The sequence below is a fragment of the Notothenia coriiceps genome, unplaced genomic scaffold (genome assembly GCF_000735185.1).
Source record: "Notothenia coriiceps isolate Sejong01 unplaced genomic scaffold, NC01 NC01_scaffold00006140, whole genome shotgun sequence".
Lineage (NCBI taxonomy): Eukaryota > Metazoa > Chordata > Actinopteri > Perciformes > Nototheniidae > Notothenia > Notothenia coriiceps.
The window spans coordinates 225,419-240,525 of record NW_011338841.1 but is presented as its reverse complement, the minus strand read 5'-3'; positions in this window follow the sequence as shown (position 1 = coordinate 240,525).

Genomic DNA, 15,107 nt, shown 5'->3' with positions numbered 1-15,107 from the left:
AGATAAATACGGTCATAGTACGTCCGAGCGCCTAGGTCATTACTCACTGGGCTATCATTTTGATTTGTATAGAACACCACTGAGATCATATTGGTATTAAGTGAAAACTCAATGTCAAGGATGTGCCTGGATCAAAATCACATTGTGGCTCATAAAATCCAACCGGTTCGACTCGATCATTCCGTGAGATTGAACTGAGAGTAGTGACTCGTGTACAAACCTATAGAGATTACCGAACTACCTTTTATTTCTCACCTTAAGGTAGAATTTATGAGGCGGAGACTGAGGAAGAATTGCCGTGATGTGACACTGGGACGCAAAAAGCTCTATCAAAGCTTTTTATAAACCTGTACGACTTGCTCTATAAAAGCAATTCGACGCCTCAAAAACCCCTCGTATCGCGTCCTCCGTATACCAAACGTGTGCACCTCCAGTGAAAGCGAACCGTTCGTAGAGGTGCCTGCTTCTCGACTCTATAATGGTGCACCACCGAATTGAACCCCCAAAGATGAAGTCGGTCGAATCACACCAAAGAGCGTCGTGGGTGTCGGAGACGTTAATGCCCCGATAGTCCGAGAAGAGGACTCTGTAAAACCAAATAGCTGGCTCTCTTTCTCGGGCGGTTATTACCTGTAAGTCCCGGATTGCTCTACCGTCTTCGCGGTAGAGTCAATTACCTCTACGCTTCTATATTCGGACGATCCTCCCCTTCTATGCAGGTACTAAACGCTAATCAAGCATACTCGTCAAAGAAGTTGAGGAAGGAGGCGGCCCCAGATACCTCTGCTCGCACTCCCTTCTATGGGTCTAAAACAATGATCTACCAAGAAGTGTGTAATGCCTCAGGTCGCCGCAACCGGTGTGTGGATAGCTGGCTCTCTTCGCCTGGCAAAGAAGGACCATGTGCTGTCAGACCACGCCTGCGTGCAAACCCCACACCGCTGATCGCCGGGAAGCCGACCGTTCTACACGTACCGCCTCCGGCCTGTGCGCGGCGCGCTGCCAGCCGCTCCTCTATGCCACTGCTTACAAAGATGCGGCTACGTGCAAGAGCGCCTGCGTTGACCGTTCCTCCCACGTAGCGAGGTACGTCGATGTTCGAGGCCCTTTGCGCCCTCAACGGCTGCGAGTCCGATCACCGAGACCTCCACAGCCCGCCGTGCCCGTCCGCGAGGAAAAGAAGGTTTCTAGTTACAAAGTCCATTGGACAAACAATTACAGCTGTGCCTCTACGCGTCGTCTCACACCAAGGGCGAAAGTGTCTTGTGTAGTGAGCCTCCGCCCGTCAGGTTGCCTACGAATTGTTGCGATTGCCGCCCTGGGTAAGCATGCATGCCTAGCCCATGGCGGCAATCACAAACAATCGTAGCAACCTGTGCACAGTCGACCCTCAACTACATTGTCCGCCTGAAGAAAGGAGAAGAGCCCTTGCCTGAGAAACACGACGGAGTACCGGACAAACCATCCTGTAATTCTATACTTTTGTGACAAATCACCTCGGATTGGACAAGAAGAGAGCACCACGCTGTGAGCCGTCGCCGCTGATGACTCCGACAGCCGTGAGCGCACAGCGCCTCCTGTAACGAGTCTGACGACCGGCGCAAAGGATAGAGAGCAACGGTGAAACAGGCGCGAGTGCACGTACCATCTTGTGAGTGGCCATAGAGGAGCGCTGAGCCGCGGCGGCACAGGCCGGAGGCGTAGTAAAAGAAGGGCGCTCCGGCGACACGCGGTGTCGGTTGCAGAGGCGTGGTCTGACAGCACATCGGTCCTTTCTTTGCCAGGCGAAGAGCCGGTCGGCCGCGCCCTGAGGCACTATCCACCACAATCCGGTTGCGCAGACCTGGCCCCTCCATTCACAACCTTGCTTTGTTAGAGATACTTGTTTAGACCCATAGAAGGGAGGATCGTCCGAATCCGAAGAGTGTAATTGACTCTACCGAACGTAGAGGCTCCGGACTTACATTATTAAACCGCCCGAGAAAAGAGCAGCTATTTGGTTACAGAAGTCCTCTTCTCGAACTATCGGGCATAAACGTCTCCGCAACCCCACGACGCTACTTTGGGTGATTCGACGACTTCATCTTTGGGCTCAATTCCGTGGTGCACCATTATAGAGTCGAAAGCAGCAGCTCTACGAACTTGGCGTCACTCAGGTGCACAGTTGGTACGAGGCCGTAGAGGTTTGAGGCCGTCGAATTCTTTATGAGTAGCAAGCGGTACAAGTTTATAAGAAAGCTTTGATAGAGCTTTGCGTCCCAGTGGTCACATCACGGCCATTCTCCTCAGCTCCGCCCATAATTCTACCTGAAGGTGAGAAAACGAGTGCGCGATCTTATAGTCTGACACAGTCACTACTTCTCAGTCTTAATCTCACGAATGATCGAGATCGAACCTTGGATTTTATAGCCACAATGTGATTTGATCAGGCACATCCTTACATTGAGTTTCGACTTAATGAGCCAATTGATATCTCAGTGTTTATAAAATCAAAATGATAGCCCAGTGAGTAATGACCTAGGCGCACGACGACTATGACCTATTCATCAAACGGGCTAGCCCGTGGTCGTCCACTCCGAAGTAACGGGCTCGATTTATGATCTACCGGGGCCCGGTAGCCCGTCAGGAATTACAGCTCGGGACTTGTGTGTGTGTGTGTGTGTGTGTGTGTGTGTGTGTGTGTGTGTGTGTGTGTGTGTGTGTGTGTGTGTGTGTGTGTGTGTGTGTGGTGTGTGTGTGTGTGTTACAAGCATAAATCAGAGGACTAAAATTTACGGGATCATACCAAAACAGTGGTAAAGGTATCGGGCTGGTTTTTATAAAAGGTGGTCGGCGTTGACGGCCCCTGTGTATAAATACATATTTTCTGTAGTTTTTCACGTAAAACGTACTATCGAGGGGAAATTCTAAAAGTAACGGTAAAGATGTGACATCGATGACACGTATACTGTTATTTCGTTATACCCGGAACTTAAACTTAGTGTTGGTAGTACGATATATTATATTGTTGACAAACTAAATTACCCGGTTTCCCAAAGTTCTATATATAGACTATAGCTCATCGTTTGGTTCGTCTTTTTTTTTGTGTCGAGAAAAAAATTTATTTACAAACTGAAAACACTTATCATTTATAAAAATGGAGAACTCAGGAAATTTTACTACTTCAGTGAGAAACTACTTGGCGTACTTCGAGTAAATGTACACGTAGTACAGTGGTCCCTAGTCTTCATCTGACGAAGTAAAATTACATTAAGTATTAAGTATTTCGGATACTGTAATTTACAGATTACACTTTCCCCAGCGGGTATCACTTCTTGGGTCTCTCTTAGCATTGCTTTCGAAGCCAGGAAGTCTTGAGATTTAGTAGGTAATCCAAGAATAGTGGAAGTGAGAAAACCAAGTAAAAGTAAAATAAAGTAGTTGGATGACATCAAGTGTCATCGACCACATCACTCATTAAATGAATGTAAAAGTCCGTCTATCGTTCAACTATATAACCTACACATCTACCGGTTGAAATAGTTTTTATATTATACAGTCAAACCATTCGAACAAGACGACGAGTTAGTCGATTTTTTACTTAGTAGAGTACTCGGATCGAATCTAGTGTAACAGTTCGTGTGTAAAGATATTTATGCTGATCTATAAAAGCATGTCCCTGTCGTAAACTTTGTTCGTAAAAACAAACGTGACACGTTAACCACTATTTTGTCGTGAACAATGTACTTCAGTAAAGTTTCTCGTGAGTTGTCCCACAATTTCTGATAAACAGGACCCGTTTAGTAAAAATACTGACATATTTATCTACAGTTTCTCGCTAGCCACCTAAGGTTCCGTCCGTTTAACCCAAAAGACGCCTCCAAGCCCGACCGTAGGAGGAATCCTTATTTCGACTCTTTCAAGTAGTAGGTACTCTGAAGTAACTCTCGACGACTGTAGACTACATCTCCTCGGTCAACTCTACCAAAGCACCTGGACCATTCCTACGTGGACCGACAGACAAGGTCCGCGGCCAAGGCGATACCCTCCGTCTGTTCCCCGACTGGATTCTGCTCCAACCCCTCCCTAATATTAGAGTGCGACCGGACCTTTGGACCGTTAGGGGTCAATCGACTAACTACTCCGGTCCCTACAAACGTTTTAACTCTGGTCCTTCAAATCACGGGAGGCGACGTTGACGAAGTGTCTTCGGGCAACCAGCAGGTGAGGCTTCATTGCCCGAGCTAAATACTAGATGGCCCCGGGCCATCGGGCAGTCCTTAATGTCGAGCCCTGAACACACACACACACACACACACACACACACACACACACACACACACACACACACACACACACACACACACACACACACACACACACACACACACACACACAATGTTCGTATTTAGTCTCCTGATTTTAAATGCCCTAGTATGGTTTTGTCACCATTTCCATAGCCCGACCAAAAATATTTTCCACCAGCCGCAACTGCCGGGGACACATATTTATGTATAAAAGACATCAAAAAGTGCATTTTGCATGATAGCTCCCCTTTAAGATTTTCATTGCCATTTCTACACTGTAGCTACTGTGCATATGACAATAAAGCAATATGGGCCTTGAATTTGAATCACAACCATCATGCTATATAATATAACAACTGTTTGATTTAATGGGCCAAAGGGTTTCAAGATATATATCTGATATCGAGTAGCAAACCAAGCAGAAAAAAAAACACAGCTCTTTTTTTAAATAAATGTTTGACTTTTGTGAATAGTAAATATTTTTACCTCTTGAGTCCTTTAAAATGATGAAGTCACTCTTTGATGAACCGCATGAAGCTCATTTACATGTGCATCATGTCACCAGGGATCAGAAGTAGACTGCTTCATTTTAATGTAATTCATAATTCATAAAGCCTATGACATTAAATGTCTAATGTGAAAGGGGTCGCCCATAGTGAAGAACCCAGAGAGAATCGTAACGAAAGCTTCGGTCCTTCAGAACTCTAAATCATCCATTAGGTTCTTATCACCTTCACTCTTTTGGTTCATTTTCATTTTATTTCATCAACCTACTGTAGTTCACAGTAGCTGGTGTAGTGAGTAATTTACTTACATTTTCAGGCAGATAGCAAGTTGATATATTGGATGTGTAGATGGCCAACTTTATCAAAAATATAATATGTCAGTTTGGTAAGCTTGTTCTGCTGCTCCCATCAGGCTAAAAAATGAATTCATCTCATGAGCTAGCTTAATCACCATTGTAAACATTTGTATAAATAGTATAATTAATTTTTCGTACAGGGACAGCATTTGAAACAAGCATTTTGTTTGAACATGTGCAATCTGAGTGATCAAAACACACTTGTTACATGAATCATTAAAGAGCAACTCAACAGCTGTTAAGAAATCATTGTCCTGCCAATCATTTTTATGACTGTATAAATAATGTCGAAAGAGATCGTGGATTCAAGCAGCCAAATTGGGTTTTCTCCGGAGGTTGGCTGGCATCTCCCTTAGGAATAAAGTGAGAAGTTCAATCATCCATGAGGGACTCATTGTAGAGCTGCTGACATCTGTGTAGAAAGGAGCCAGTTGAGATGGTTTGGCACCTGGTAAGGATGCCACCTGGCTGCCTCCCTGTTCCAGGCACGTCCAGCTGGGAGGAGACCAAGGGGCTGACCTAGGACGAGGTGGAGGGATTATATCTCCACGCTGGCCTGGGAGAACCTTGCAATCCCCCAGTCAGAGCTGATTGATGAGGCCAGGGATGTTTGCAATGAGACCAGGGAAGTTTAGTGCCCTCCGCTGCAACTGCTTCCACAGAGACACGACTCAGGATAAGTGATGGAGGATGGATGGATGGATGGATGGATGGATATCCCGATGGTCATATCTGGGATAAATGTTCTGGGTTTGAATGAGGATCATGGCCTTACCAACGTGCTTAGTTTTGTTTCTGTGAGCACAAAGGTCACGGTTGTTTCTTTGCTTTACCTTTCCAAACCGTAACCAAAGATTTGTCACATCACAAAGCAGAATTCTTTTTCAATAACAACTTGTAATGATTTTGGAAGGCACAAAGGAATGATGCTATCCTGTCATTAAAGGGCGTCAAACTGGACAAAGCCTCTGTGTCATCCAAGGACAAAGAACCATTATAAAAAAATATATATTTGGAGGATTTGGAGCACAAACTGATTCAATCACCCAAAGGAAGTTTGACATCAATTCAATTCAGCCACAGTATTCTTTATATGTGTGATACATATTACATCTAACATCAGGAATGGGGATTGGACAAAGCCACTTCTGACATTTACATAGGCAATGATTTAGTAATAATCAGGCCAATAATTAATGTGGAGAAATACAGGAAAGCTTCCCTAATCCTTTATGTTCAGAACGACTTGTAGCAGGTGTTTATAGAATAATTACACAAATGTCATTTGTGTCTTTTTTACAGTTGTTGATTGATGAGAAAATGTATAGACTCTCCGGAGCATGAAGCCCAGGTTTTTTAATATGATAGTGTCCTTGTTCAAACTGTGATCTCAGCATAGGAAACATGTAAAAATGAGCTGACATTCACTTCTGAATTTTTAAAATAGAAACACTTTCACAGGTGTAGCAAGTAGTTTGCGCTTCTTCTATGCTTTTAACTTGTTCAAATTTCTAAATGGCTTTTTAAAAGGCACTTTTGATTATCTGCAGAAGTTTAATGGTCACTTGTTAACATGGATTCATCATCATGTATACCTCGGAGAAGAGCGGGGTGTGGATAGAAACCTCAACATTTGTTCTTCTAGGAACTCAATGTCTGTTTCTTAAGAATTTTAGTCCAAATAGACTGATCTATTGGTGCAAGGACTAAAACAAAGCTCATCTCGCAAAGATGACAATGCTTTTCGAAAACAGTGTACTCTCAATATTGTAGCAACAATGTAGGGCAGACCTAAAACCAAACTGTATCAAGCCTTTTTGCAAACAGCTAGTCCTTAAATATATTGTTTTTCCAGTTTTCTGGACAACCTTTATTATTGCTCAACCTCACTAATGCTCTTGTGTCTGAATGGTAACATCTGGTTAACGCTTATGGTTTTGGGATGAGGTGTTCATCAATCAAATATTGGTATAATGTTTGGGTGTCTGCATACTTCTTGCCATACAGTGTGTATTATCGTACACTTTTCTATATTAGCTAGCTTAATGCAGGGCTTAATTCAGTATTGCTGTTTCTCAATCTGGATACTTCCTGTACACTATTCCAATCCAGTGCCCTCACTAGAAGTGGCTATTGACACAAGCTAGCAGCTTTATCAAATCATTTCACTCTGTACTTCGTTATACCATACTTGTCAGTGTGATAACTCTGATGCACTCAATATAGAAATTGTAAGTACAGAAGTAGGAACATTGAGACACAAGATATGTCTTGTAGTAGTTCAACGTTGTGTTGGATACTGTGATATGAAGTTATTAATTATATTTATTCAAATAGTTCACAACAAAAAAACTGAAAAAGCTGCTGTCCAGCAACAAGCACATAAAACTAAGAGTTTCTCGATAATTAAATGTGGAGAGCAGCTGTTATTAGAGTTGTTGTAATGACTCAATGTAGTCACTGAGCTTTTCTCTCCGTGCAGGTGGATAGACATAATGTCTTTCTGTTTGACAGTCCAACTAGAGAAATGTCTCTGTAGGGAGATTACTACAGGCTCAAAGGTCAATAGTGGCTAGCTTTAATCTTCTGTTCACTGATGAGACATCATTCATGTTGATTTCTTCTTTAACAGAAGAGGGTCCATACAAGACTTGAACATCTGTTAACAGCTGATGTTTTTCTAATGAAAGGGCATTTATTATTCAGACTGCAGGAAGTAATAATGCACACTGCTCTTTATATGGGAATATTTAATTTTTATAAAACAGCATCGTGGTGACTGCAATTCTTACTTTAGATACAGAATTGTCACTTTTTTCTGTATTTAATGGCTGTCGTCACAGTCAGAATACCGCTTTTGACATTCAACAGACCATTTAAACTGTACAGTTAAAATACATATCTGTCATTGAATTGCAAATGTCAATTTAAAAATAAATGTAAGACAGAAAAAACATTTACAATTTGATAACAACTGTACCCACTCCATATATTCAGAAATATAGACATTGTTAAAAGGCTAGTATTTTTCCAAGCCGACAGCAGTTGTGTTTTTTAAGGTAAATATGTTATAAGAAATTAACTCAAAAGTACATTTAGTAATATGTTGTCTGGTAAAACTCGGCCTGAAGGCATATAAAGACACTGGGTGTTTTTCTTGAGTATAACAGGTTGTGATGTGACATTCTAAAATTGCCACAGCACAAAGGTGTTATAATTTGGTTCATACCGTCAACCTTCAGATGAAATGGAAATGTTTTGTAGTGATTGCAATAATGTGATTACTGAAGCAAGGAAATGTAAAACAATTTCTGATCTTTTAACTTGAATCAGAATTCCCTAGATTACACAAAAAGAAAATGGAACATTTGAAAGCTTCTTCAATATTGCTGAGGTATCTTTGATGGACAGAAAGTCTCCATGCACTACATCAATTGTATCTCGTATGCTGTTTCAAGAGAACATTAGACCACACTTTTAACTTAAATTACATAAGATTGAAATTATACAACAAAAGAGCAAATATATGCTAAGTGCTGAGCAGGATTTATTTCAAGCATGGTGAGAGTTAACCTCTGTGATTACACGATAAACCAGCAGGGCCAGAACCACAACAGGAGCTGACTCAGGTTCAGTTGATATTTGTTAAGAAACAGCTCCATCTTCTGGTTTCCACCACAGAGGCACATCATGAGAGGAAGATATTGTTCAACATCATACCTTGGACCGAGTTAGCTTTTGTCTTGGTTTAATCTTTACTTTGTATGACCTGGTTAGGAAAGCTTGTGAGGGGAGCTTATACGGCACTATTTTCATTCAACAAATAATCAACCTTATTTTTTTAAAACAGCTACAGAATGGCAGGCCTACATTGAAATTGTTCATCACTTTCAAATCAAGCTGAGAGTAAAGCAAAGCTGAGAACAGATGAGATGATTGACAGACAAGTAAAGTGAGGTTATTTGGGATAAATAACTCACAAAGGACAGAAACTAAAGACAAAAGTTACATTTGGATGTTGGCAGAAGATAAGTTGGGAAAAGAAGCCATGCTATTTATCATGTGTGTTACATCAGTCTGGTATTTTGAGAGCATCTTGCCAAAATAAGACTGACCTGCAACCATGGCATTTTAGATTAATGTAAGGTATTTACGGGAAGAAGCAATGTCCCTATTATTCGGTATAATTGACAGACAGACCTCTCTTTAACCATTTTCATTGGAACTAGTACTGTATAAGTAGTTCCAATGAAAACTGATTACAATTAGGTGTAGGGATAATCCTGAAAAGACGTGATTTAATAAATATATAGACAAAACTAAATTTCAGCATGATTAGATACTGATGCTGCTGGTGCTTTAAGTAGGAATAGAGTTGGTGTTTTATATAAAATGTAAAACACACTTTAAAGATTGTCTTTTGATTTCACTAACGCTTGGCAGTGAGTCAGCAAGCCATTTCCGTTCCGTACTATAGTGCAGAGGAATCTCATTAACGCCAGCTCCATACTGTACAGTGCTGCTGATGGCGGACACAGATTGTGTTTTCCCTGCAGGTTATTGGCATCTCAATACAATAATTTGCAATCGGGGCAGTGCACTAGGGAACTCGGAGTAATTGCATCTTTATTTATTCTTGTTCACAGATCGCCGTGTGCCTCCATCCGTAAACACCAACGTGTGTTCGTTAAGATCTCAAAATGAAGTTTGCCTTGAGATATATTTGAATTACATCTCAATCAAATGGATTTCCATTAATGCCAATATTTCTGATCAATACTATTCATATTGCAGAATCCAATTACATATTTTGCCCACAGATATAGATGATGGAAAAGGTTCGGATCCTTTTCCATCATGCATAATTAGACCCTCCAGAAAAACGCGGGCTAAATTCCTTGATTATTCGGGCTAAAATCCTTGATTATGCGATTAAACATGCGGGGGTTTTATGTGATTTTATGCGGTGAAATTGCGGGAAGTTGCGAAATATGCGGAAAGTTGCTAAATATGCGGGGAAAAAGAATAACAATTTTTTTAAATATTGGGCTGTCTTATTTATTCTCTCTCACACACAACCTGCCACTAAGGTTAAACCCCTTTACTATTCAATTAAACACATTCAATGTTTATTTATTGTAAAAGCAATAGGCTAGTTGCACAAGATGGCGTCTATCAACTTCCGGCGGCTTGGTGTGAGCCTGAGTACTTCCGGTCTTCGGTGTGGAGTTGTTTGGGGAGTTAGCGATATACATACGATGGATAGAGAGAGAGAGATAGATAGATAAATAGAGAGAGAGATAGATAAATAGATAGCAAGATACATAGCATACAGTTAGCATACAGATAGCGATAGATAGCATAGATGATGAGCGGTAAAGAAAAGCGGTTGGCCTTCCAGCGGGTAAGAAAGTCGGCACTACATTGCTCTGTGCCCCTTTGTACAAATAAGTCCCGTTATAATCGGGAGATAAGTTTCCATTCATTTCCTATTGATGCTGAGGTAAAGCCTCAGTGGCTGATCAAGGTCCGTAGGGACAATTTCGGCCCCACAAGAAATACCCGTGTGTGTAGTAGGCATTTTCGACCAGGAGACTTATTGGTCACAGCTGGAGGACTGAACAGAGTAAAGAAAGGAGCTACACCTATTCTCTTTGCTTGGAATAACTACGAGCTACCTACACCAAGACGTAATGTTTGGGAGCGTCGGCCGAGGGCAGAGAGTCCCACCCCGGACATGACAGCTGAGTACGAGGTGGAAACAATTGCGCCGCCGGATCATGACTACTCTGTAAATCCAGCGACGGCAGTGATGGCAAATCAGGTGGCCGACGAGAACGAAGCCTTGAAAATCCAGGTTAGGGAGCTCCAACACCAGCTGGAAGTGTTACAACTGAGATCTCGTTTCGGGATACAACGCCTGGCAGGGTCGGACGAGGACATTCGTTTCTACACCAGGTTTGTTTATAAGGTTTGTTTATAAGGCTATCAGGATGTTGTTATGGCCACTAATTTGATAAACACTTTTCATTTGGGGTAGCTAATTTAAGAAACAAAACTATGTCTAACATGAACAATATTACATTCTTAGATTTGCCACATACAAGCATTTCCTCGTCTTTTGGAAATTGGTGGAACCTGCAGCCAACACCAAGATGGTGCGGATCACCAACGCCAAGGCATCCTCTGCCAGCAGCTCGGATTCGCCGTCTTCTCGATCGAGAACACCCTGGAGGTTGCCGTGTCTGTAACCCAACCGTCCTGGCGGAGCCGTCCTTCTCGTTCAGACGCCTGGAGGTTGCTGAGTCCTGTACCCCATACCGTCTGGGGTCCGTCTTCTCATCCAGACGCCCTGGAGGTTGCTGAGTCCCCTGTACCCAACCGTCCTGGGGCCGTCTTCTCGTCAGACGCCCTGGAGGTTGCCGAGTCCTGTACCCAACCGTCCTGGGGCCGTCTTTCCGTCAGACGCCCGGGGGTTGCTAGTGAACTCACCCAACAATCGGTCTTGGGCCCCTCGACCGCGCCTGCCTGTCGGTTGGTCCTCTGCTCCACGACCTCACGCGCCATACGGCTGTCTGTGCCCCTCGACCGCAGCACTGCCCTGTCGGTAGGTCCTTGTGCCCCTCGACCGCAGCCTGCCTGTCGGTTCGGCCTCTGCTTCACGACCTAGCCGGCCGATGCGCTGTCCTGAGCTCCTCGACCGCAGCCTGCTACTCAGTCCGTCCACTGCTCCTCGGCCTCAGCCCTGGTACCAATGACCTCGGCCGTGACTTCGGACCCTGGTACCGACATTCCAGGCAAGACTCTCGGCCTTTGTACCGACATTTCAGGCCAAGACCCCGGCCTTTGTACGACATTCCAAGGCCAAGACCTCGGCCTGTACCGACACACCCCGGCCGAGACCTCGGCCTTTGTACCGACACAACCCGGCCGGAGACCTCGGCCTTTGTACCGACACACCCGGCCGTGACCTCGGCCCGTTGTACCGACATTCCAGGCCAAGACTTCGGCCTTTGTACCGACATTCCAGGGGCCAAGACCTGGGCCTTTGTACCGACGACCCGGCGCCCCGCTTACGGACCTGGGAACCGCACATTCGTCCCATTACCTCATAACTTTCGCTTTCGACGCACCACGGCCATGACCTCGTACCTCGGTAACGACGACTCCGGACAAGACCCGACCTTTGGTACCGACATTCCAACCGGCCAAGACTCGGCCCTTTTGTACCGACATTCCGCAGGCCAAACCCGGCCTTGGTAACCGAGAACCCCGAACTCGAACGCATCGACGGAACGCTTGAGGAGGAGAAGATCGTCAGGCGGCACTTATGAGGCACCTGGCCAGGTATCGGTCTACGCTCAAGGTCTTATTTCCGAGGACCCTGTCCTCGTCCTTGACCCCGTCTTCGTACCCGACTGACGTCTGCTTTTGGAGGCTCCGCATATCACGGTCCCACCCTTAACCACTGCCGGCCTCTCGATCGTACGGACCCCGATCGTCCGGCCCGTTAGTGTGTGTAACCCTCCTAGAAACTTAAGGTCGTCCATTCTTGAAGGGTATGGACCAAAGAGATATCGGAGACCGCCGAGGCTCGTTGTGTCGGAGGGCGACGACTTGAGGCCCACGAGAGAAGGTAGCGAGGACCGTCAATCGGTTTTTTTCCTTTTTAAATTATTAAGGCTGAGGCTTGCCCTAGACGACCCGGGAAAGAACCAGCCAAGCATGACAGTGCCAAACACTTTGGTTCGTCCTGGGTTTACGTCTAAATTGACTTTGAAGGAAATAAAGTTCCGATACTCTATACACCATGTTACTGTTTTTTGTCTGTGGAAGTGGCGTCTATGATCAGTCCCTGTTTCCGCTTGGTTGGTTCCTGTCTGTCTTTGGGTCTTGAATTTATGTGTGTTCTGAGTTATGTGTTGTTCTGTGTCCACTCCTCCTCCTCTTTTGGGTGTCCCTGGGTCCACTTGTATTAGTCTGTTAAATCTGTGTGGTCCCTTTGATTCCTGTTCTGTTATTGGTTTCCTTTGCACTGTACCTTTTGTCGTTTTTGTGGGTTTGGATGTTTTTGATATTTGCACTGTATTGTACTCTTTACACTGGTCCTGACCCCAACGAGTGTACCTGGAGTCTGCACGTTACCTGAACTCAGACGGACTGTAGGAGGGACGAGTAACCCAAAAAAACACGTCTTTCGTCCGCCATGTGAAAATGTGAGTTGGTCCTAAACAGGTGTTCCTTGGGAACAGCTGGTATAGCGGTAAGACCACACTCGCCCGAAGTGCTACGGTCTGTCGAACTTCTAGAGGGCCAGTGAGTATCTAGGACGATGTCCAGTCTGTGTTCTACATACCGTGGTACGACCACAGGTACGGTTAGTACGGAACTTACATCCCGTACGCTGACCCATACATCTTTTGTGGAGTGCAGTACGTCGTCCTCTCTACTACCTCAGACCATCATATGAAGTCCACGTCAGTTCGTGGTGAACACACAGTCCTTTCACTTTGAGTCCCTTCCACTCGAAACTGTGAAACGCCACCCTAGGTGTCTTGCCAAACGAAGGTTCAGTCAACCATCACCTTCACACAGGTCCACCTTTATTTAAGACGACTGAACACCACGCCACTTACGGTTGTGGCGCAAGACGATCTAGGAGTCTGACATCAGGGTGACTTGTCACGTACTCCCTTGTCGTCGTCGAGTAGATACCCACCTTCGCACTTTTGTTTATTCACAATCCTATGACATCTAGTCCCATCGGTTCGAATCACGGGCGCCCGTGATTTCAGAGGGCGTCCCCCCTTTACCAGCGGGGCGCACCCGTACAAAGATTTTTTTCGTGTTCACGTGGTACCTCGAGGCAGATTTTTTTAATAACTTAATGTAAAAATTAAAAATTTTACTTTGTTATAACTATATGTAAAATTTTCGTGTTAAAACATACATGATACATTCACTTTACCTCTAAACCACCGCATTTAACTTTCTAGGAGAGAGTCATTCCAAGGTGAGATCTAGTAGGTGCGTGGTTTAGAGTACCGTGGAAATCGACTCGTCTAGTACCGTAACTTACATGCGTACCTGAACATACTAAGCTACTGTGGAGTGTAGCTGGTGTGTGTCTCTACTACCTGTGTACCGTCTTTATGTGTGTCACGTCTGTGTGTGTGTGTGTGACACACGTCCGCGTGCGCGTGTGTGTGTGTGTGTGTGTGTGCCCACTCCGTTCCGAGTGTACGGATCTAGTAGAACTTCTAGAGGGCCAGTGAGTATCGGACGTTGTCCGGTCTGTTGTTTACCATTGCGTGGTAAACCACGGTACCCGGCCTAGTACCCGAACTTACATCAGTACCGTTGACATACATCTTTTTGGTTAGGTTGTGTAGTGGACGTCGTCCTTCTCTAACTACTGAGACCCGTCTTATGAGTCACCGTCAACACGTCTAGGTTTCCGTGGGAACACACCGCCCTTTCGTTTAGACGGACCACCTTCCACTCGAAACTGTACGTAAACACACCCTAGGTGTCTCCAAACAAAGGTTCGTCAACATCTCCTCACACAGGTCCACTTTTATTAAGCGACAGACATCACGCCACTTAACGCAAGACGATCACTCACACCGGTTACAGACCACCGTACTGCATTTGTGTAGTCGTTCGACAGATAACCCATTCAAAGACACTTTTTGTTTACTGCACAATCCGTATGGCATCGTATGCAAATATCCCCCCTTCTGGCCCATGTAACATTGTGAAAAGCACCCAAACAGACACACAACACCACACACACACACACACTACGTGGAGGAACAATTTACACCATATCACGCCGTCCGACGTATTAATAATTATATGTAGGTACGAACATACGACGAATTGGCAACAACTACCTAAAAAAAAAAAAACCCCCACAAAAAAAAAAAAAAAAAAAAAAAAAAAAAAAAAAAAAAAAC